The sequence below is a fragment of the Leptonychotes weddellii genome, chromosome 4, assembly GCF_054177405.1.
Source record: "Leptonychotes weddellii isolate Sample4059 chromosome 4, ASM5417740v2, whole genome shotgun sequence".
Taxonomy (NCBI): Eukaryota; Metazoa; Chordata; class Mammalia; order Carnivora; family Phocidae; genus Leptonychotes; species Leptonychotes weddellii.
In genome coordinates this window covers 155,748,003-155,772,287 of record NC_138372.1, presented here as the reverse complement: position 1 = coordinate 155,772,287, position 24,285 = coordinate 155,748,003, and the positions used below count along the sequence as shown (strand labels likewise).

Sequence of the window (24,285 nt, the reverse complement as noted above, 5' to 3'; positions counted from 1 at the left end):
ATGCACTTGCAGGCTCTTATTTCTGCAAACCGTCAAGGCAAGGAAAGTAGCAGATGCCAGGACCGCAAGACGCAAGCAAGGACCCAAGAGGCAGGAGCCGGAATCTTGGACCTGGCTTCGTGATCTCCTTGGTTCAGCCCTGCTTCATCCTTATTCACCTGAGTCTTTTGCATGCACGTCAATGCCTCAAAACTACTACCAGAGTCTCAGCCTCAGAAGCAAAGATTTTTCAGGCTGGAAAGAGGATTGAATGCATTCCCCGCAATTTACAGCTAAAGCTGAGTCATGGAAGAGAGCTGCTTAAATCTCATGCTCAGGAGACAGACAACCTGAGTTCACATCCAGGCTCTGCGTTTTATCAGCCGTGTGACTTTGGCCAAGTTATCGAACATCTCTGCGTCTCTGTGGCCAGGATTAACTGGGGTTATTAAGAGTGCTCACTCCCAAGAGTGGTTCGGGCAATTAAATGAGACGATAAGTATAAAGCTTGGCATGTGCTAACACCTGGGAGGACAGCCGCTATTTTTTAGTTAAGGCCGCAGGGTACTTGAGCAGTAGAGTTGGAAATGCACCCTTTGCACGGCCCCACACCATAATATTTGATTCTAATCAATACGCCATGTTTACTGAAGGCAGAAAAATGGACTGACCTGTTTTGGAACAAAGGACACATTCATGCGTGCCCCATTTCTGGAACATTCCAGACCACCAAAATCTGACAGGAGCGGAACAGAGCGACGGTTCTTCATAGACACCCTTCTTACGACCTCACATTCTCTCATCCAGGGAGGCAGCACAAATGGTTCTCAAAATTTGAAAAATTAAACAAGAAGGCGACCTAAAGCAATGCGGAGCCATCTGCTCGGCGAGGGCTCGGCTACTGTCACTCTGGTACTTCCAACGTAGCACATTTCCACTCCCGAAGGTCTTTCACCTAGTCTGGCATTTCTGCCTCGTGGCAGATGGTGATGCAGAAAGTGGGTTCTGGAGGAAGCCCAGTTAGCTCCGATCCTGCTGCTACCACTCACCGGTGGGGTTGCTAGGGGACATTTATTTCCTCTCCCTGCCCCTCCGACAAGAAACGATATAACCACACCGCTGTCCCTGGTTGTGGGGAGATACGCGGTCACGCGCACAAAGGCAGAGCCCAGCCCGTAATAATCCTCTCACCAGGGAAACGTTGATCATGCGCCTAGCATGTGCTGGGGCTGGGAATCGGCAGGGGCCATGCTCCCTGCTTTCGTGGAGTTGCGTGTAAGGGGGCAAAGCAGACAATTCGACAAGCAGAGAAGCGTACAATGCCAAGCACACTGTGTGCTTTAAAGACAAGACAGGGCCAGGGAATGGAGATGTTTGGCAGTGCTAGTTTAGCTGGGACCCTCTGGGGGTCAGGGAAGGCCCTTCGAGGGAGTGTCTTCTAAGCAGAACCTGAAGGCAACCAGGGAGAAAACCACAGACGGCTGGGAAAGAGTATTCTAGGCTGAGCAAGCAGCAAGTGCAAACGCAAGTGCGTGTGTGTGTGTTGTGTTTCAGGCTGAGCCGGAGAGCCAGGTGGCAGAGGGCAGGCGATCGTGTGGGGCCTTGTGGGTTGCCGTAAGGACTCTGGCTTCTGCTCTGGGTGGGACAGGGGAACGAGTGGAGGGCTGGGGACAGGCGATTGATAGAATCTGACCTATGGCTTTCAACAGCAGCTGTGGGGAGAGTAGACAGTCGTGGGGTGTGTGTAGGGAGTGGAGGAAGGGCAGTGGGCAGGAGACACGCTGGGAGGACAGCCAACAGGACGGCAATGGTCCACTCGAGAGGTGATGGGGGCTTGAACTGGGGGACGGTGGTGGAGGTGGCAGGAAGCAGCACCACCCAAGTGGCTGCCAGCAGGTTCCATTCCTGTCCACCAAAACGGGAAGGGCGCCCCTTGGAGGGTGCAACATGGTGCTCCCTGAAGGCCACGGTGGCTCAGCGAGGATTATGATGGGAGCAAACGGGGAGTGTTTGCTGTGTGCTGGGCACTGGCTGAAGGACTTTAGTCATTTGCAGTGGGTTGAACTGTGCCCCTCCAAACAATGTATCTGTGTCCTTGTGCCCAAAATCTGTGAACGTGGCCTTATTTGGAAAGAGTCTTTGCAGGTGTAATTAAGGGTCTGAAGATGAGATTATCCTGGATTATCCCCAGATGGGCCCTAATCCACTGACACGTGTCTTCATGAGACCCCAGAGGAGAGACACACAGACAGAAGAGAAGGTGATGTGAAGACGGAGCCAGAGCTTGGAGTGATGCAGCCATGAGGAATGCCAGTGGCCTCTAGAAGCTGGAAGAAGCAAGGAAAAAATTTTTCCTAGAGCCTCCAGAGGGAGCATGGCCTTGCTGATACTTGCTTCATGAACTCCAGGACTGTGAGAGATTGAAAACGCCAAATTTGTGGTCATTTGTTACAGCAACCGCAGGAAACTAATACAGCAAGGAAAACCAGGCGCAGAGAGGTGAAGTAACTTGCCCAGAGTCACACAGCAAGTGAGCAGCAGAGCTGGAAATGTCAGGCTCCAGAGCTGCTCACTCAGTAGGTAGGTATGGTTAACCCTGTGTCTCCAGGGAGCAAGTGGAGCTCAGAGCCACGAGGACAAGCCGAGGAGCAGAGCTGGGGAACGGCAGCGCCAGGCTCCCTGGGGCCCCTAGCAGGGAGGCCAGATGCCTTTCCCACTCATGATCCCCACCTCTCCTCTCTGAAAACCCCAGAAAGGCCCTCGTCCAGCCACTCCATGGCTTCTTGGCAGCCACCACCTGGCCCCGGGGCTTTGCTGGGAGTTCTGTCCAAGAGACCCCAGTCGGGTAGCTGCCTCAGTAAACGCATTTCAGTGGTGCCTCAGGATTCCTAACCACCACTCAGGAACTGCGGCCGGTCTGGTCTTCTAAACCGCCTCGTCTTTCCGTGATATGCACACTGAACATCTCTTGGCTCCAGCCAGACCACGGCTGCGAGGACAAGGATGGAGAGAGGAGAGGGCTGGGGGGGGGGGGGGGCAGGGTGCGAAGAAACATTTCCTCTCCCTCCGATGCCCAGGAAAATATTTTACTGGACAAAAAACAAATATCGGGGATCCAGGGAAAACATCCTCCCCAACCTCCATCCGCATCCCCAGCCCCTTGCCTTGTCAAATTTTCATCATTTTAACAGAGATCAGCAGTGGGGTCTGCGAACAGAGCCCACGTCTCTTCCCACACAAAACCGTGCTGTCAGAACACTTAATGAGGAGAGGTCAGTTAATTTGGGGGGTGGGGTGGGAATCGGGGCAGGGGGAGGTGTGCTCTTTATGAAGAATAAAATAATTAAATTCAGGTCAGTGGAGGGAGTCACTGGGCTGAAACAAATTTGGGGGCCCGTGAGGGACAGCAAGAGGCAAAGGAATGAGCGTTATGTCTGCTTCAAAGCAGGACTGTTTTTTGGGGGTGGCTGGTTCTGCAGCACCCCCCCCCCAAGGCACACATGTACATGAATATAATGACACACACTTTGGCTAGGAGATAATGAGCTTTTCCCAAAGGCTCACTCACTTGTTCATTCCTCTTTGCGGACAAATTTTAACCACACTCACAGAACTGACTCAGCCCAAAGTGAACCTTTGTTTCAACACGGTCCCCATGGCAGACCTTTTATATTTAGCTCAGTGATGTGACCCTTGCTTGAGACACATTTGGAAGCCCTTTTCTGGAGCTGTCTTCATGGTCAGGTTATTAGGCAAAAAGTAAACTGGGCACATGATTGTATAATTGGCCCTTATTCTCGACACCTGTTCCCCCCGCAACTGCATTTCTGAGGGAAGTCACATTCCTGCTTCCACAGATGGGACAGGTGGAAGCACCTTCAAAGGACATCGATTTGCCAACATCAAGGCTAAGAATGTGGTGGGGGGATGTTCGAGGGGCCTGGGATGTTCTGAGTCGTGGCTCCACCTTTGGAATAAGCTCCCCAAGGGGATGACTTGGATGAGCACACCACCCATTTGCAAAAGTGGGTTCTAGGGATGATTATTGTGATTATTTTTTAGAAGTCAGTTGTATAATGTCATGGCACCTGCTCTGGGCTTGGCACTGGGCCGGGAACACGGGGCAAGGAGAGCCACAGGGCACAAGACGAGGCCTCTTGTCTCCATCTACACAGCCAAGGCTTATGGGTGAGGAGTCACCTGGGGCCCCTGAGGTCATGTGCCTCTCCGTGGCCCATGATGGCCCCACTGCAGACCCACTGGAGAAGAATGCCAGGAGGGTGGAGGTCAGGGGAGAAGGCGGTGGAGGCGGGGCTTGAGCTCTACTTCGGAGAACGGAGAGGAGTGAAAGATGATGGGGGCAGCGGGGAGACGACAGGCTCTGAGCTGTCCTGGATGGTGCGCTCCCCCACCTCAGGCAGGAGGCAGACTTGCAAGGGAGAGCTGTGGCAATTGCTGGCTGACAGGAAAGGAGAATTTCACAGGGACTCAGTCCTGGCACCAGCCCCTCCAACCAACTGAACATCACTTTGGAACACAGGTTCCTTTAGAGAGTGGCATCCAGCATACACACCCGGGAGCCCATTCTGCGGCTGAGTGTATACATCACAGCCTCACGGTGCCTCAGTCTCTCGATCTAGAAACTAATCAAAAAACAGTAACAGCAAATGTTCATGCGCCAGGCCCTGTTCTGAATGCCTTAACTCTTTTTTTTTTTTTTTAAAGATTTTATTTATTTGAGAGAGAGGAGAGAGAGAGAGTATAAGCAAGGATAGGGGCAGAGGGAGAAGCAGACTCCCCACTGAGCAGGGAGCCTGATGCAGGGCTCCATCCTAGGACCCTAGGATCACGACCTGAGCTGAAGGCAGACGCTTAACCAACTGAGCCACCCAGGCGCCCCTGCCTTAACTCTTAATACTACTACTACTATTATTATAATTTTACATGCTCTTGGGTACCGCATTCCTTGGCCTCTTGAATGGAGCTGAACATACCATGTATCTTACCTCAGAGCTTTTCTTGAGGCTCACATAAAATAGCCAGGTCTTTTAATTAAATGGAAGGCTACAAAAGCTTGTTATTGTTGTTGATGTTATTATAATTTTACTAGGCTTCCTCTATTCAGTAAGCCACCACAGAGTAAAGGTTATTTAAGGCCTGAGTACAACATAAAAAAATAAAATAAAAAAAAAAGAATCACTTTCAAATGTTAGCTGAGGGAAGATCCCATGGAGATTGGCAAAAGAAGAAGTTACCGAAAGCCTGAAACGTTAGAAGGTAGGACATTGGGGTTTTTTGTTGGTTTCTTGTATCAGGCCCAATGTTCTGAGAAGGGGTCATGAACGGCTCCCTGGTTCCCTGGTGGCAGAAGGAGCACAGCGCCTTGCCAGGGGCAGCGTTCTTTACAGACAGGCTGGGACGGGCCTGAGCTCACCCTGCTCACTGAAAGCATTTATTCAACACCCAGCAGCAAGTGAATACGACCGGCTCTTTGCCATCAGAGGACGGAGTATTTGGGGAAATAGATCCTCCTTCCCCAAATAAATGCAAATGGATCTCCTGATTCCCCTCCCCCTCCCAGCTCCGAAACCTGTTCCTCTGTGGATGCCCTGTCATCAAACACCTGCCAACCCGCCAGAGAGTTGGGCGCCATCTTTGGTTCTCCCCTCTCCATCAGCGTCCACATCTAGGCCACCATCAGCCTGGCTGGTGACCTCCACATCTTCAGCCCATCCACTTCTTTTTCTCTCCGCGAACACCACCTCTCTCGCCTGAACTTCCACAGCCACCTTCCGAGCGACCTCCCTCTTTCCACTTTTGCTCTTTCTCCCCACCGCCACAGAGAGATCTTCTAGAAGTGTGCAGACTGCAACCCTCTCCCGCTTCAACCTACGAAGGCCTTCCTCTGAACTCAGGACAATCCACATTCCTTTACCAGGTCCCACAAGGCCCGGTGGGATGTGGCTGCTATCTGTCTTTCATTCTCACATGGTGGCTCTCCTCCTGAGACCCCATTTCCTCGCCTTCGGAATGGGTGACCTGACATCTACCTTCCAGGCCGGTTGGGAGACCACCAGGTGTGGCGATTATAAAAATGTGCTTTATAAACTAGAAAGTGCAGCATCATGTAACCTCTCTCCCATTGACAATTGGGCTTTTGTGTTTTTACTCCTGTTTTCATGCTTTCCAGATCAGTTGTATCGGTATCTTTTCATTGTTTGGAATTTTATATCCTTTTCAGGTAGAAGGGTATTTATGCACACAAGGTAGTATTGAAAGCTACCACGAGAGCATCTCGGTGTTCCAAAAATAACAGCTCAGCTATGGAGTGCTTAACACTTGGACAATATTTGTTCTTCCCTGGGTAGAAAATTAGAGTTTTAACTATGCAGCCAGATTGCTGGAGGCCAAGTGAGATCTCATTTAAATGATAAACCAGTCAATTCCCTTATGAAAATGATACAGCCATCCCATGACCTTCAACATCCCTCCAACATGTGCCATAGTGGCAGATAACGTTTATTAAGCTGCTACTTGGTGTCTGTCCCCGGATTAAGCACTTTTCATGCTTCTCCGTTGTAAAGGTAAAGCCTCACATCAATGGTAAGGGCTCTTATTATCATCCAGATGAGGAAGCTAAAGCTCAGGGAGGTTAAGTAACTTGCCCAAGGTCACACCCCTAGTGAGAAACAGAGTTCTGATCTTCTGGCTGGTTTTTCTCGTCTTGTTTTATTTTGGAGAGAGAGGGAGTGTGCAAGCGGTGGGGGGAGGGGCAGAGGGAGAGAGAATTTCAAGCAGACTCTGTGCTGAGCGTGGAGACCGATGTGGGGCTCAATCCCGCAACTGCTAGCTCATGACCTGAGCAGAAATCAAGAGCCTGATGCTCAACCGACGGAGCCATCCAGGCGCTCCCCTCTGGCTGTTTTAGTAGCCCATATTCTTCGGTTCCACCCTCTGCGTGTTTGGGGGCGACAGGACCAGGGATGTGTGTATTTGTGGGAGGGGAACAGGGATAATAGGGGCCTGGGGGCTTTGGGCAAGTACAAGGCCACAAGCCCACAGACGCAAAGGAGTTTGGGCAGAAGTTCTCCTTAACTTTAAGCTTCACTCCTTCATGTCTTACAAAATAACTTGCCAAGTTAAATAATGCCCGGTCGATTTCCCTGGGATCAGTGAAAAAGTGTGTAATTCTCTCTTGTGAAGAGCAATCATTGCCTTTTAGACCAAGCAATGTGTCTGTCTGTGTGTGAGAGACAGACAGACAGAAACAGAGAGAGACCCCCTCACACACAAAGAAAACCAGAGTATTCCGTCACCAAGCCTTGTTTCAGAAGCTCATGAAGGTGCTCTGGCCAGAGATTCCCAGAGTCCTCCCCCTGCTTCTCTGCTCACTTCGCTCCCCATTTGCAGAACAATCACACAGAAGGAGACAGCAACCACGACCAGAGTCCCCTCCCAGGCCTGCTCTTCTGCCCAGAAAGTGCTCTACAACTCCTGGGCCTCGTTTTCTCACTGGTAAAGGAAGACATCTAGGTTTCTAGAACCCCTTCCAGCTCTCAGACGGGAGGGATGCTCTTATATCCACCATCTCTTTTCTTTCACCACCCCTCGAAAGAGATGGGCAGGTCAGACGGGCCGCGTGAAGCTTGGGGAAGGTGGTATGGTTCAGCGGCAGATCTTGGACTAGAGCTGTTACTTTCAATGCCAACTCCAGTGTCAGCTGACTCCACCAAGCTGGCTTCAAGGGTGCATGTCTATCCTCCTAAAACAGAAAGGATAACACTCTGATGCCACAGCGTGGCGGCCTCTGGCCACCCTGAGGGATCAGCGTCTGAGAGCAGTTCCTTTTTTCCTGCCCTCCTTCCTTCCTTTTCTCCACAGACAGAAAAGCACAGGTAGGAGAAGTAGGAGATACTGCAGGAAAGGCATTAACAGCTTGGATAACTTCCTGAGATCCCTGCCAGATGTAAAAATAACTGGGGGGGAAAAAACCCCAACAAACCACACACACAAGCATGAACTCTGTGTTGTTGGTGACGGGTGAGAAGAGAGACCTAAGTCTGGAACAAGCCCTTATGGTCATGGTATTTCCTCTCTAATTTCTCTGTCTTATATTTCTCCCCAAATCGGGGAACTTCCTATTAAACAATGGATGAATCGTCACAAGCTAGGGGGCAAGAAACTCCCAGACGCACCAGAGTTTAACTCATGACACAACCTTCTCCATCTGTATCTGCTGAATGTCTCCTGGGATCCCACACCAACTGTCCCTTTCCAAGGCCCTTCCAGGCAAACAGAACACCGGCCAGGCCAGAACCCAGGCAGAACCCCACCAGGCTGGGGGTCTGCCGAGATCCCGCAGCAGACCCCCATTTTTACCCAGGGAGCTCTGAGAGCCACAGATGCAATGCCCCCCGGGGACAAGAGGGGTCCCCTAGAAGTGGGCTACATGATGAGAGGAGGGGCAGCTGTTCCGTCCCGCGGATGTGGGCCAAAGACAACCAGCAGAAGTCATGAAAGTCTCCGCCAGCCAGAACCACCACCCCCAACCTGCCTGGTGAACCCTCTCTGAACCTGACTCGAGATTCACATTATAGAATCACTCATGGCCAAGACAGTACAGAGAGGCCCCGTGGGGTAAGGAAAGAAGCTGGAACACTGCTCTAGAAAGCCCTATCACACTGGTAGTATGTGCAATCCCAAACGAGCACTCAATCTAATGGATCCTCGCATTCTGAATCCACAAATCCTGTATGACAATGAGAAACAGTGACTGTAGACATCTAGCACGGGGCCGGGCAGGTAGCGTGTGTCAGAGTGAACAGTGGCTGCTATTATAATTATCTAAATCATTTTGAAGGTCTCTGTTAAAAAAAGTTCATGTGCCGACAGGGCTCCGGGAATGAGCTAGGGCAGTGGTTCTCAAAGTGTGGCCCCTGCATCACCTGGGAATTTGTTCCAAGTACAAATTGGTGGGTCCCACTCCTCAACTACTAAATCAGAAATTCTCGGGGTGGGGCTCAGTCATTTTATGACACCCCCCCACCCCCACCACCACCCCGCTGAACTACCGAGCTCAGGAGTGAATTGTGAAGTCTGGCTGATGATCAGAATTTCCTGGGGGTGGTTAGGGGAGAAATGCAGGTTCCAAGGCCCATCTCCCAGGGATCATCAGGTTCTGGGATGCAGCCCTGGGGTTTAGCATTTTAACATGCTCCCCGGGTGAGTCCACTGAGCTAGGGGTTGGGGAGAGGAAAGCAAGGGGGCTGGAGGAAACCCCAGGCTGGGGGTGGGGAGGGGAGGGGCTGGGGGCTGAGACAGAAGAAAGTGCTGAACCCCAAGGTTCTGATCCCAGCTGTACGGATTTCTGAGATGGGATCTCCTACCACCTTCTCATTTTCCAGCCAGGGATCCTGAGTCTCTAAGAGAAGTAACTATTCTAAATCCTTGCAACTTATGCTTGACAGAGCTGAGACCCACGCCGGGGGCCTCCCTTCGGAAGCCAGCATCCTTTCTCCTGAGCCCCACGACTCAGGCTCCCGCGTTCACTTCCCTGCAGTGTCTCCCTCTCAGTCAAGCACTGAATCCGGGCCCCTTTCCCGAGTGTTGATCGTAAGGGTGAGCTTCACGGCAGAGTTGGAATCAGACCTCAGATCTGAGCGCAAGTTTAGGCTCAATCACCAAGTAGCTGAGCCACGAAGTCACCCTCCCAAAGCCTCGGTTTCCACATCTCTAAAATGGAGAGAAGTTCTGACCTCACCAAGCTGCTGAGCAAGTCAAGTAAAATCATACAGTTGCAGGTGCTTTCCAAGCTGTCAGCGGCCCCCACAAACACAGGGGCTGAGAAGAAAGAAGGGGGACTCACTGTGATTTCTTGCCTCGGAGCACTTAGAGTCTAGCAAACACGCTCAGAGCAACCAGACCACATTGCTGCGCTGAGCTCCATGCTAAGTGCAAGGTGACACCTTAGTGTCTTTGCTCAAACCCTTCCTCCGCCTGGAATGTGCTTCCCCAAACCCGTATGTGCACAAATGGCCCTGTGATTCGCTTCACGGTCTGTGCCTGACCTTCCCCACCGCTGAGCCCCGGGAAGGTAGGAAGTGATGCTCATGCTTCATGCGTCCTAACGGTGGTCCTTCCACAGAATACTGACAATAACGATGACACGACAGACTCATTTTTACAGGGTCTGTGCTGGGCGTCAGGCACCGGACAGGCACTTTCCATTCATTACGTCGTTCAATCCTCACAACGGCTCTTTCAGATGGATACTATCCTTAGTCCCATTTTACAGTTGGGAAAACTGATGCTCGGGGAAGTTAAAGCTGGGATCGTGGACTGGTGAGTGAGGGAGGCAGGGTCTGAACCTAGGCTGTCAGAGTCCAGAGCCCACCTTCTTTCCCACTGTACCCTACTGAACCCGGACACCTGTTTCCACAGTTAGGAGAGACTGAAGGATCTAGAAGGGCCATTAAAATAACCAATCGTTTTGACTTGACCACTGTTGAAGCATGCACGAACGCGAAGTCCATTTAGTTATTCCCAGGACAGGAAACACATCTCACGGGCTTGCTTTAAACAGAGAGGCAGCCCGGGCCTCAGAAGGGACAGCCAGACTGCAGTCCCATGCTCGGTGCACCGGCCTCCTCAGCTGGGGTCAGCTAGCCGCTCTGCAGTCCACCTCCGCATCCGCCAGGCGTGCCGGAACATTCCGCCCGCTCCACCTCACAGGTCCGGCCCGGATCAGCAGAATCCCGTCAATGTCTACCTTCTCCACATGCCAAATTTTTTAAAAAGATTCTGTCTCTCCTACATTAATTAGTTTCTCCATTAACAAAATAACGAAGCACTTGTATAACTGCTGGGATTTCTGACCAAACAAAGTGACCATTGTTATTCAATTCCAGCCCAGAGAAAAAAAACAAACTACCCCCCCCCCCACGACACACACACACACACACACACACACACACAGCCCCGTGATATTTTTAGGCAGCCAGTGACACTGTATCCTGGGTACCGTACAATTTCCACTGGTTTCTGGAAATAGTGACTCTCATTATGTGAACTTTTCGGAAAACACCGGTCCAAACAATTTCTGAGGTCTCTTTCAACCCCGAGTTCGTCAGTTCTACCAAATCGATTCTGTCTGTAGGTGCGCTTTGCTAACTTTGCATGTGTCACCGCCGTCCTTATTTTGTTGGCCCCACGCTGGACGTGCAGGAGCGGGGAGGACCCCTCGGGGCCCGAGCGAGGTCAGCTGAGGATAACCCGACGGGCAGGCCTCCGCCACCTCACATGGAGGGCGGAAAACACATGGAACTGGTTGGGCCCGAGAAGCTGTACCAGCTAAAAATATAAACAAGTTCAAGGAGGGTGTAGATGAACTCGGGGAGGAGTGAGTGACAGGTGAGGGGGATCAGGTACGTGCCTGCGTTCTGTGTCTTGGGAGCAACCCAATGCTTGGCGGGGCAGAACCGGGATGGTCCCACTGACGGCAAAGCAGTTCTCGTGCCAGGAGATAAGAAAAGGAAAGCAACAAGGAAAGAGGGCACAGCATAGTATCCGGCTTCGACATTTAACTTCTATTGTCAGGAAAAAAAAAAAATCCATTGTGAACAAAGCCTGACCAATTTTCGGGAAATTGAGTTTGCTCCTCCCTGTGTTGGCTGGAGGTGCTGGGATAAGTGGGGTTTCTGAGTGATTTCCTACAGTGTGGTTCCTCCCTCCAGACTGGGAGGCGAAAACCACCATCCCAGGAATTCTCAATAAGAATCTTCTGAATAAATCTCAGTAAATTCTCAATATTTATTACTTAAAAGAAAGAAAGAAAAAAAAATCCACTGTAGGAAATACAGAAATCAAGGAAGAAAAATAATCATCTCTGATGACATGTCTAAGGATTAACTGTGTTAACATTTGTTATATTTCCATCTACACGGGTGTTTTTTTCAAAGATATATACAGCATTATCCTGCATTTTTCATTTAACATTTAACACTTGAAAATAATCACACTACTAAATAGCCTTGTTGTATGGGTTTCTACTCCTTATTTAACTGTTCATTTATTTAACTGTTGGATCATTTTACCCTTCACCTCTTGTTAGATACTGCTTTCCTTTTCCCAATTTTCTGCCATGTAGAATAATGCTGGGATGGACACGCCTGGTTACTTCTTTTCAGAGAAATGACAATAAATCTCAAAATCTCAAGAGTGCACCATTTAATAAGTTTCTCGGGGCTCCTGGCTGCCTCGGTCGATGAAGCATGTGACTCTTGATCTCGGGGTTGTGAGTTCAAGCCCCACGCTGGGTGTAGATTACTTTAAAAATAAAATCTTTAAAAAAATGGTTCTCTTATGTGGACAAAGGGCACGTGAGGGATGCACATGGAATATTCAACGGGGCTTCTCTGCGGCTCGCTACAGTGGAGGCTCGCAGCAGGAAGCACCACTCCCCCCACCCACACACACCTCCCTGGTGCTTTCCTCTCCTTCCACACAGCTATTTATGCTGAAGACTCTTCCCTGGGTCCCAGCAAACTGAACACTTGGAGAGCTAACGAGCCAGCACAGCCTGCCACTGGGCTGAAGCACACCAGGACAGGACTCTTATTAGAAATGCAACTCTCTCGGTTGACAAATCCCAAACACCAGGGCATCAGAGTCCCCCACCGACTACACCTCAGTTGGGTGGAACTCCGGCTTCCATTTTACCTGAAAGAGTTGAAAAAGAGTTGGCTGGGCCCTGGCTCGGTAATCTGAGAAGGAAAGGATCTGTCTAAAAAGGAATTGTCTCCCCGGTGTTTCAGTTTTACCCAACAAGAGAAAGTCAGTCCCTTTCTTCCCAGCCTTAACTCCACTAAGAGCCATTAAGCACTGCCAGAGACAGGAGATGTTTATCTGTTGGCAAGTGTGAATGCTGCATTCTGTACCTCCAACAGGGATGGAAATTAAGCTGTTTACTTGGTGGCCACCCCAAGGGACTGAAATGAAGCTCTAATGTGACGGCATTTCTGAAATGCATTTTTTCAATCTCAAAATCTCGTCCTTCATTTCCCACCTGGAAACCCATTAGGAATTTGCACAATTAATTTATCCAAATTACACCCTGACCAGCTCTGACCACCAAATGCAAATGAAGCGACCCGTAGGTGACCTCACTAAACTGGGTCTCATTTCGGGAAGGAGGGTGGGCCTGGTGGGCTTCTGAAGGATGTTGGGGTGCAGCAGGGCTAGCCTATTCAATACGACCGAAGAGAGGTCTGGTACCCTTTGCTCGGGTGTGTTTCTTTTGGAAGTTCAGTCATGCTCAAAATTGAATGTGATAAAGTCCCTCCACGTGGCGTGTTCAGATTCTCCCTGTCTGGAGCGGCAAACCCACACCCTCAGCACCAACAGAGCTCCCCTTTACAGTCTATCCATGCCGATCCTCCTTCCAAACTTACCTTCTATCGGCAGAAAACCCGTCACGATGGATGCCATCTGGGGTCATTTATTTTGTATCCTTTCGGCACTTTTAAAATTCAGAGCCCTCAACTCCTGGAGCTTTTGCCTTGCGATTGTTGGCCCATGACTTTGCTTGTATGTGTGGTTTCCATCCCTACACTCCTTAGCAGTCACAGGAGGAATCAGTCTTTTATGTTTGGTTCCTGTTATACTGAAAGTCTGTGTTCCCTAAAATTTATATGATAAAGATTTATTTATTTATTTATTTGAGAGAGAGAGAGCATAAGCGGGGGGGGGGGAGAAGAGGGGGAGGGAGAAGCAGACTCCCCGCCGAGCAAGGAGCCTGATGTGGGGCTCGATCCCAGGACCCTGGGATCATGACCTGAGCCAAAGGCAGACGCTTAACTGACTGAGCCACCCAGGTGCCCTTAAAATTTATATGATAAATCCTAACACCCAATGTGACGGTATTTGGGGGTGGGAACTTTGGGAGATGATTAGGTCATGAGGGTGGAGCTCTTATGCATGGGATTCGTGCCCCCCCCCTTTTTTTTTAAAGATTTTATTTATTTATTTGACATAGAGAGAGAGAGTGAGAGAGGGAACACAAGCAGGGGGAGTGGGAGAGGGAGAAGCAGGCTTCCGCTGAGCAGGGAGCCCAATGCGGGGCTCGATCCCAGGACCCCAGGATCATGACTTGAGCTGAAGGCAGATGCTTAATGACTGAGTCACCCAGGTGCCCCGGATTCGTGCCCTTCTAAAAGAGCCCCCAGAGAGACCTCTCACCCCCTCTGCTATGGAGGACACAGCAAGAGGACAGCCATCTGTGAACTAAGAAGCGGGCTCTCACCAGATACTGAATCCACCAGAGCCTTGATCTTGGGCTTCCCGCCTCCAGGACTGTGAGAAATACATTTCTGTGGTTTACAAGCCACCCAGTCTCAAGTATTTTTGCTCTAGCAGCCCAAATGGACTGAATCCCCAAGAGAGCTCAAGTAGAGAGACTTTTTTGCCCAGCTCCTAGAATGAGGTGGGAGAGTTTTCACATTGTTCTTATTCTTGTTTTCTAACGTATATGAATGTGGATACATGTGTATCCTTTTTTCTTTAATATCTACTTTTAAAATTTTTTATTTTTATTTTTTTAAAAGATTTTTTATCTATTTATTTGAGAGAGAATGCTAGAGAGCATGAGAGGGGGGAGGTCAGAGGGAGAAGCAGACTCCCCGCTGAGCAGGGAGCCCGACACGGGACTAGATCCCCGGACTTCATGATCACAACCTGAGCTGAAGGCAGTCGCCCAACCAACTGAGCCACCCAGGCGCCCCATGCGTATCCTTTTAAAGGGACTATCAGCACATTAAGTAAATGTTCAAAAGTACCGAAATTCTAACCACTGTTCTAAGTTCTTGAGGCCCTTTAATGAGAGTAAAAGGTAACAGGCCTTGTTTAAGTGCAAATTTTGCAGAGTCAATCCAATTACTTTGGATTTGCAGATCTGGAGTTAAAACGTATTATAAGATAACCCTCTGTCGTGTAATACAGCGGTGATTAAAAGGACATACTCTGAGGCGAATCCTGGCTCAGTCACTTACCAACTGTGTGACTTTGGGCACTCTAGTTAACCTTTCTGACGTTGGGCATGTCTGGATTCCTTTAAAAAAATGTTATTCTCGTACACATGCACTCTATATATTCCTTGTTTTACCTACTGTACTGTACAAGCAGCTAACCTTATTATTACACCATTAAAATAGTCTGTAACATTTTATTCAATCACTGGCTCAGAGTTAAGTAAATGTTTTCTAACTTTTTGGCTGAAATGCAGTGTTTTCATGACTTTTCAAAAGAAAAGATCAATACCCTCAATTTGTAGGATATATGAATGGTTATCTGCCATCTCTGGATACTCTGCGTAAAATAAAAGCCAGCCCACAAGTACAGAGCCCAGACCCACTGTGCTCTGTTTATATTCCCAAGGAGAATAATCTGTAATTAGTCATCCAGGAGCCTGTGTACACATATGATCCATCAGCCCCGGGAAAGGAAGGGGAAAATACACGAGATGAGATGAACCACTCACCCGTTCAGGGCAGCCCCCCTCATTTGGTCCTGCAGCCTAACTCAGCCCCCCTCAGCCCACCTCAGCCCACGCCAACTGGGCCGCCTCAGGACATAGCCTACAGTTATACCTTGCATAGTTATCTCCTGACAGTGTGGGGGGCTCTCTGCTCAGACAAGGGGAGTTACAGGATGACACATCCTGAGATCCCTTTAGCCACACTGGTGGACGCAGGCGTGGGTCATGGCTGTTCCTGTCTTCCCTCATTCTGGTTTCCCTGCTGACCAGGCATCTCTCCCTTTTCTATATAATGACCCCAGCTGAGCCGGTTTGAGGATACACTCTCCCTTACAAGTCACTCTTGAGGGGATGTGTGTGTGAGTGTGTGTGTGTGTGGAGGAGGAGGAGGACCACACGTGTGCACGCACACACACACACACTATCGAGGCATTCTCTCTCTTTTCCGTCTCCAGTTCCTGAAAGACCGGGATTCTTTGCTCCATTCCTCTCCTGAGCTCCAGGTCTGTGCTCTCCTGTGTCCCCCACTCCTTTCTCCCTCATCCTGTGTCTGTTCTCAAGACTGTCCGGGAGCTGGGGCCCTGATACTACCATCTCTGGGTCATTGACCTCTAGATTCTCTCCTTTTCTTCTAAAGATTCTGCTGCTGCAGGCAGGTCTGGGTAACCTCGAGCCGGCTACTTGATCTCTGAGCCTCAGTTTCCTCATCTGTAAAACAGGGATATATTAGTACTAACTCGCTTCACAGAGCTGTTGGAAGGATTAAACGAGGTCGCACGGGCATGGCACTTGGCTCAGTGCTCCGGACAGAGAAAGCACACAGATGTTAGCAACTAGTATCATTACCATGATTAATTATAATATTAATAACAACTGTTATTCCAAAAGGCCTAAGGTTGTTCCACAGCTTGTCATTTCTGTGTTCCTCCATCTCAGACTTCCTCATGTCCCCCTTCCAATCCTAGCCAACCCCACACTGCTATTTCCCGATTTTTTCTTTTCTTTTTTTTTTTTTTAAAGATTTTATTTTTAAGTAATCTTTACACCCAACATGGGGCTCCAACACACAACCCCGAGATCAAGAGTCACATGTTCCACTGACTGAGTCAGCCAGGCGTCCCTTAATGTTTCTTCTCTATGGACCTGTAAAAATAACAAAGCTGGATTTAGAGTCACGGGATCTGACTCCTACTTTTTAAGGAAGAGTAAAAATGGCCTGTGACCTTGGGCAAGTAACAGCCTTTCCGGGGTCTCACCTCCCTCACCTGAGAAATGAAGAGGTTGGACCACAGCAGTGTTTCCCGAAGCACGTTCTGGAAGCTTCCACCACACCCATGTCCCTACACAGGGCCCCATGGCCAGAGCAGTGCCATAAGTGACCAACCTAGCCCCCTTCCCTCAAGCTCCACCTCTGTTAGCTTGTTGTCTAGATTTGGATACTGTCTACCCTGCTGGCACCTCAGCAGACGGTTCCTGGGCTGACCCAGACCCTCTCATAAAAGGAGATTTTGAATTGGCGTAAATCTCAGCTCTGCAAGGAAGGAGAATGAGCTGCCAGCTCTGCTGAGAAACTAGGACAAGGTTCTCTTTAGCAAGTCTCCAGGTACTGTTCAGGCAATCACTGGGTATCACGAGCCTTAAAATACGCCCTGCCTGGTACAATGTCTCCTGATTAAGTTGGCTGCCAGGCCCAGGGCATTGCAGGCAGGAATGGTGAATTTTAAAACCACACAATTACTAGTAGTCTGGAAAACCCTTTTGAAACACCATGCCAATCATTTAATTCATTTTCCAAGTCCTTTTTTAATGCAAAATATGCTAATATGTTGTTGGAGTGTCCAGCAGAGAAACCTGCTAGAATGTGGGGCCTCTCTTGCTTGGGGGTTAAGCGGGGAGCTGGTGGGAATGGGGCACGGGGAGAATAATGGCTCATTTTCCCTCCAGTGAAGAAAAGCAGGCCGATGCCACTGGGCTCAAGTGCTTCTTTGTACTCCCTTCAGCTGCAACAAGGTGCGATCACCCTCGCGGTCACAGATTTGGGGCATAATGGGCTTCTTTGCTGCCCAAAGCCCAAGTCCCGCCCCTGGTAAGTGAGATGCGTCCTTCAGTTGGCTGTCATCTCCTCCTGGTGAGTAGGGGACAGTGGAGGAGGGAATAAGGAAAGGGTGAGAGAGATGTTTAGGGCTTGAAGGAATACATTAATTTGGGCCCGGGGCCGGGCGGAGGGAGTGGGGGACCTTTGACAGATGGCCTAACCCAGCAGGATTCCATTTCTCTTACCTGCACAAACTACGTTAGGAGCGTAAACTACAGACTAGGGGCCTCTCTTAGAGGTTGTAGGCCAGTCTACTTCCTAACCAATGCCATCATATCATTGAAGGTTGTAGTTCTTGCTTATCTAGTAATCGGAAACTACTGGGTACTCCTTTGTCCACCCAGCGCTGTGCTAGTCCTGGCGTGTGGGGTACAGAGGAGTATAACACACGCATCTAGTGCTTCATGGCTATCAGTAATTGAGCACCAGCTATCTCCCAGGACAATATATGGCTTGACTGCAGCAAGAGAAACACACGTCCAGGCACAAAGAAAGTGCCGTACACGTGGCAGGACCCCCTCGTATCGGCGTGGGAGAGCTGCAATGCAATCTACCGAATCTTTGGCCCAGGGCTTGCAGATGGGAGGCTGGGGCTGGATTCGGCCCCCAGACATGTTTTCTTTGACCTATATGACGATGCTTTAAACATTTTGGAATGTCTTATAAAAATCAAGATTTCCAACTTCCCTTGAAAAAATTAAAAGGGGCTCTCTGGCATCCCTGAGCCCATATTCCTGCCTGGGAACAGGCAGTTGGAGCTCAGTGGCAGGTGTCCCTTTCAGACTGGGCATGGACTCTCTACTTCGTCAAAGTTGCTACGGCTCCCTATTCCTTACGTCTGGCTAGCCTCCCTCATTCCCTCTACCTGCCTGACTTCTGTCTGCATTTGAGTTTGCAAGCCTAACATAGGATAGGCCCCTTACTTTGCCAATGATGTCTGGGTCTCTGCTGGACATCGGGGTCTGGGCTGTTGTGTTTTTTTTTTTTTGCTTTTTGTTTTTTTACCGTATCCACTGTGTGTCATCCAGGGCAACCTGGGGTACACAGTGCATTCAATACAGGAGGACCATCATACCGATGTGATGGATGGACAAGCAAATGAATAGATGGATGGATGGATGAGCCCAAGCCATGGGTGCTGTGGGGTGAGGCAGGGCCATGTTGGGCAGAAGGGCAGGAGGAAGGGGGTAGGGGGTTAGGACAAGAACAGCCTGAAGGAGCTCAGAAAGGGAGTAAAGGGTTCTTGGCTACTTTGTGGACCTGAAACCCCATTTATTCAGTATTGTGTGACTTTTAAAATGTATTTTTATTGTAAAACAGAACATAGATACAGCAAAGCATGTAACATACAAATTGTTTTCAACTGTTTATGATTTGGGGGGTCCTGTTTTCTTTCTAAAAGCCATCCAAGATGCTTCAAAATCAGGGCTTTCCATGCTTTTTCCAACTGCACTCCCTGCAGATAAGAAACCTGCCTTGCTCTTCCAGCCTGATACAGCATCGCAGAAATACCAGGGGGTAGACAGTTAGGAGACCCGGTGTTCAAGTCCCAACCTGGGGAAGGCAGTTCACCCTCTCTGGACCTCAGATGGGGAGACGGAGGAAGATCTCTCCGGGGTGCCAGCATCCAGTGCTCTGGGACTCTGCCAGGCTAAGAATACTGTGGCGAGCAGAAGGAACTTGCAAGGACATCCATGAAAGGAAGGACAGTGTAGCAATCACTTACTGCCTCAGGCCAGAAGCAAAACCGCCCTCGTGGCTGCATTAGAACCAGAAGCCAGGTGGCGGCATCGATCATAGATCCCTCCAGGTAACAGGACGTTGGCAAAAAGGGAACCTCAAAGTCATGGGTTCCAAGCCCCTCGCTGACCGCTAGGGACACAATAGTTTGGATGAAGAATGTGACTTGCCCAGGGTCTGATCCTGAATATTAAACCGCATCCTAGAAGCTTTTCCTTCAGCCTTTATTCCAAGTATAACCTCTCACTGGGTCTGGAGGCCTGGGGGTGTGAATGGGAAGGCTCCTCGGACCAGGCCTCTCACCCACGAAAGGGCATAAATGGAAACTTTTGACACGACCCTATGAGGCAGTCCAATACCCTGAATTAAAGTATGCTCAACTCACAATTCTATAGCAGAGCATCTCAGATGTCAAAAGAGCTAACCTGTTGATTAAAATATTTTACAGATCTATGATTTCTGTAATTAGTTGGCATATTTTTTCATACTCTAATATGCCAGAAGACTAAAAACCTGGCTGTGGCTGGGGTGTCTCTTGATCGCTTTGAGGACTGATCCATGGCAAAACTAGAACATCGGAACCTGGGGGGAGGCCCCTTCAGGTCACTGAATGCAAGCAGGGGGTTGGTGCAGTAAATGGAGGTGGAGTAGGTCCATCTCAGCCAAGTGCCAGGGATGTGCTAACGGCTGGGTACAGGGCTGACCGCCCTGCCCATGAGGAAGGCATGGCCTAGCCGGGCAGCCAGACATGGAACGAGCTCTAAAGTGATGTGACAAGCCACTACAGAAAGTACTGGGGTGGGATGCCTGGGTGGCTGTCGGTGAAGCGTCTGCCTTCAGCTCAGGTCATGATCCCAGGGGCCTGGGATGGAGCCCCGCATCGGGCTCCTTGCTCAGCAGGGAGTCTGCTTCTCCCTCTGCCTGCCGCTCCTCCTGCTTGTGCTCGCTCTCTCTGACAAATACATAAATAAAATATTAAGAAAAAAAAAAGAAAGTGCTGGGGTAACACGGAGGGGAAGAGAATGTGCGTTTGCCTGAGGTTTGTCCCAAGAGGCAGATGGTATGATGGGAGGTGTGGCAGACAGAATGACGCCCCCTCCAAAGATGTCCGTGTCCTAATCCCCAGGACCTGTGAATATGTTATCTTACAGGGCCAAAGGGACTTTGCAGAAGTGATTAGGTTACGGACATAGAGATGGGGAGATTATCCTGGCTTATCCGGTGGGCCCAATGTAATCACAGAAGTCCTTAGAAGTGAAAGAGGGAGGTGGGAGGCAGGGAGTCAGAGTGATGCAGTTCGAGAAAGACTCAACGGGCCATGGCTGGCTTTGAAGAGGAAGGAAGGGGCCATAAAGCAAGGAATACAGGCAGCTTCTAGAAGCTGGAAAACCCAGGGAAACGGATTCTCCCCAGAAGGGGGGAGCCTCCAGAAGGAACAGCCCTGTCAACACCTTGATGTTAGCCCAGTGAGACCCATTTCAGACTTCTGACCTCCACAAGTTTGTGGTCGTTTGTTACAGTAGCCCTAGAAAATGAACGCGGGAGGAAAACCCGAGTAAGACACAGGAGCCCTGGGGGACCGGTCCTGAACTGGCACCATTTGCTCTCTCAAAGCCTCTGTTTGTCCCTCTGAAAGACAGGAGCAGGGCGGGGTGGGAGGGATGACTGGCTCAGCTGGTAGAGCATGTGACTCTTGATCTCAGGGTTGTGAATTCAAGCCCCATGCTGGGCTTGGAGCTTAAACAAAAACAAAACAAAACAACAAAACCAAGAGCACAGGGTGTAGACGCTCTCTGATGGCCCTTCTGGTTCTGACACTTGGCGATTTTACGGAGGAGTGGAGTACCCACTGTAGTGTAATGACTGGCGAGCGGCTGTGAGGGTGGGCAGGAAACAGACTGTCCCGAAGCGTGTTTGGTGGAATTTCAGTTCTATGGGCTGTGGATAAGGGTCAGTTGGCAAAGAGGGCCATTCGTGCAGCAAATCATTATCCAGCACTTACCAGGCACTGTTCTGAGCTCTGCAGAATCGGACAGGACAGATGACGCCCCTGCCCTCATAGAGCTCAGATCAGAGGAAGGAACCCAAGCACAGAGAACGAAGGAACAAGCCAGTTTCCACTGGTCATTATACCATGACGAAAATGCAATCTCGTGATAAGATAGTGTGGGACAGGGAGGCGGGCTACTCTCAGCAGGGTGCTCAGGGCTGGCCACCCAGGGTCAAGTTTGACATGGGCTTACGTGGGGGAGAGGATCTGGGCATTTAAAGAAAGGGGAAAAGACATATGAGGAAATACTGAGTTTAAATAAAATTAAACAGAATTCTATTTGGAGGAGTCCTGAGGGTTTGAATATATCAACTGGTTCATGGGCTCATTGTCCAATGACACGTTATTTTATTGAACCAGGCAGTGTTCTAGACACAGGGGCTACAATACTGAACAAAACAGGCAAAGTCCCTCGTGTGTGGAGTACCCTTAGTGTGGGGAAGACAGACAATACGAAACTCAACAGATAAATACAAAATCGGGATATGAAAGAACTCTGAGGAACAGAGCAGGTATGGGGATAGGTGTTGATGGTGGTGGTAATGGTGGTCTGGGAAGATATCTGGGGTAGATACGTCAGGAGAGAATTAACACGCAGGGTGAATCGGTATGCAGCATTTCCCAAACCACCATGACCACGGAACCCCTTTGTCGCAGGGCATCATGCAGGACTCCTGCTCCTTGGGACACACTTTGAGAAAGACTGGCACAGAGACAGCTGAAGCATGAAGGTGCCATGGGCACACTCTCACGGGACCGAGGCTGGCATGTCAACACGGAGACTACGAATCTCATGAACGCAAAAGAAGACATTTTGTAGAGAAGTCCCTCCTCCAAATGCCTTGACCGGATCAAACACCACCATTTGGGGTTCTGATGCACATCAGAGTGTAGGAGAGGGGGCGCCTGGCTGGCTCAGTTGGTAGAGCATGTGACTCTTGATCTCGGGGTCATGGGGCCGTGAGTTCAAGCCCCGGGTTGGGCATGGAGTCTACTTAAGAAAAAAAAAAAAAAAAAGGAGGGAAGTGGGAGTGACTGGGAGGTCTCTGCTTGGCTTCTGGGTTAGTAAAGCCCTTCATTCTCTTTTGAGCTGTCCTGGATTCACCCTCAGTTCTGTGGGATTCATGAAGCTTGAGGATACAGTAAGCCCATGATTAGACTAGATGGCCTGAGCACATGCTAGTTTTCCCCAGAGAGCAGAGTATAAGAACAGGAATCCTTTTTTCTAGGATGTTATGTTGCAAAGAGCATGTCTATATTCTTAAACTGCATCTGGGTGACCACGATCAATGTCCACCTTTCCGGGGATCTTTACCCAAGTCCCCTCCCAGTACTGGTAAAGGAATGAATGGTACACTCCAGGCACAGAAGCAAGATCCGGGCCCTGAATCAGGGCCCATACTCAGGCAAAGTGCACAGCCTGAGAAAAAGACGAATGTTCTCTCCTAGAGGCCACAGGGAGTTTCACTGCGAACGAACCCCACCGTCCCTGCAACGTCCTTTCCTGTCTAGAGAAGGCTGTCTGGACTTCCTCACAGCTCACATCAGATGAGGCACATTATGTATTCAAGTCGTGCAGCAGCGAAGCCTTCCAGAACGCCATCCTGCCCGGGCTCTGGCAGAAACGCCTCTCTCGGGAGCAGGCTCTGCTCACGAGAAACTGGGCTCCAGGTCCGCCAGGGGACCGCTCGGAGAGCCCGCAGAACGGGGCCTCACCTGGCAGGTGGTAATGCCATTACCTGCCCTGTTCCCCAGGCGAGAGGTCAGCACAGACAGCTGGGGGGGGGGGGGCGGTCTTCCCATGAGAAGCCACCGCCTTTCCCGAGCCTCTGCTGCCCAGGAGCGGCGGGGAGCGCCTGACCAAGCACCACTGTGGTTCCTCTGCTCGGACGCTCTCCCTGTCCCAGACCACCTTCTTGTCACCTGTCATCTTTCTCATCGCAGCTCAGTGTCACTTCCTCTGGGAAGCTGCCTTGACCGGATCAAACGCCACCATTTGGGGTTCTGATGGCACATGACACCTCTTTTATGAGCACCTGCAGTAGCCTCTAGTCCCAGGTCTGCCACCCACTGTCCCTTAAGCAAATCCCCTCCCCTCCCAGGGCCTCAGTTGCCGAAGGAAGGGAGTTGGTAAGATGCTCGCTCTGGTCCCAACCGTCTGGGCTTTCCCTTCCTAAGACAAGAGTCACAATCACAGGGCAGGTGGCCCCGAGCGGAGAGGAGGTCTTGCCCTTAGGCTGTGACCTTGGGAAAAACCCCTTCCCCCTCGTTCATTTATTTGGCACCAAAATGACACAGTGAGCCACAACACTGGTTTCCAGTCTTTTTAAGACCTGACGTCCCTTTTCAAATGACACAGTCTGATACCTAGGCACAGGTGACAGTGTAGCTACTTTGTCTGAAATGGGAGCCAGGGCCCCTCGGAGACACCTCCCCCACCGGGCCACTCCCTGGGACCAGCTTTCCAAATCTAACACGACGGCAAGTTCCAATGTCGACCGGCTGCCCGAATCCTGTGAGGGCCGCAGATCTGCTGTTGGCAAGTGTCCAAAAGATACAAAGGTTCGTCTGTTCCTCTTTAATTTTTCTTCTAATATTTGATTGCACGTGCAGCTCCAGAGCATGCACGAAATGAGGATTATAAAGGGAGGAGAGGAACAACCAAGCAATAAGCCCACTTCCAAATCTTTGAGATGGACCGCTGGTTAGCTCTGCCGGCTCTCTTGCAGAGGAAGCCCCGACCCCCGCGGAGGGTGTGCCGGCCCCCAGCACGCCCCAGCACGTCCCGGGTGCCTGCGCCCCATCCTGCCCAGCAGCGCTGCCCGAGTTCCGACCAGGGGGTTCTGACCACGGAGGGCTGGGCGGCGAATCAGGACCCCTGGCCCCAGGGCC

General features: G+C 50.3%; 1 protein-coding gene across 2 annotated transcripts in view; it reads right to left on the bottom strand.

Moving 5' to 3' along the window:
- The window catches only part of ZHX2 (zinc fingers and homeoboxes 2), a 153,647-nt gene that overhangs the window by 95,341 nt on the left and 34,021 nt on the right, over window positions 1-24,285 (bottom strand). The gene's annotated exons all lie outside the window — the stretch shown is intronic.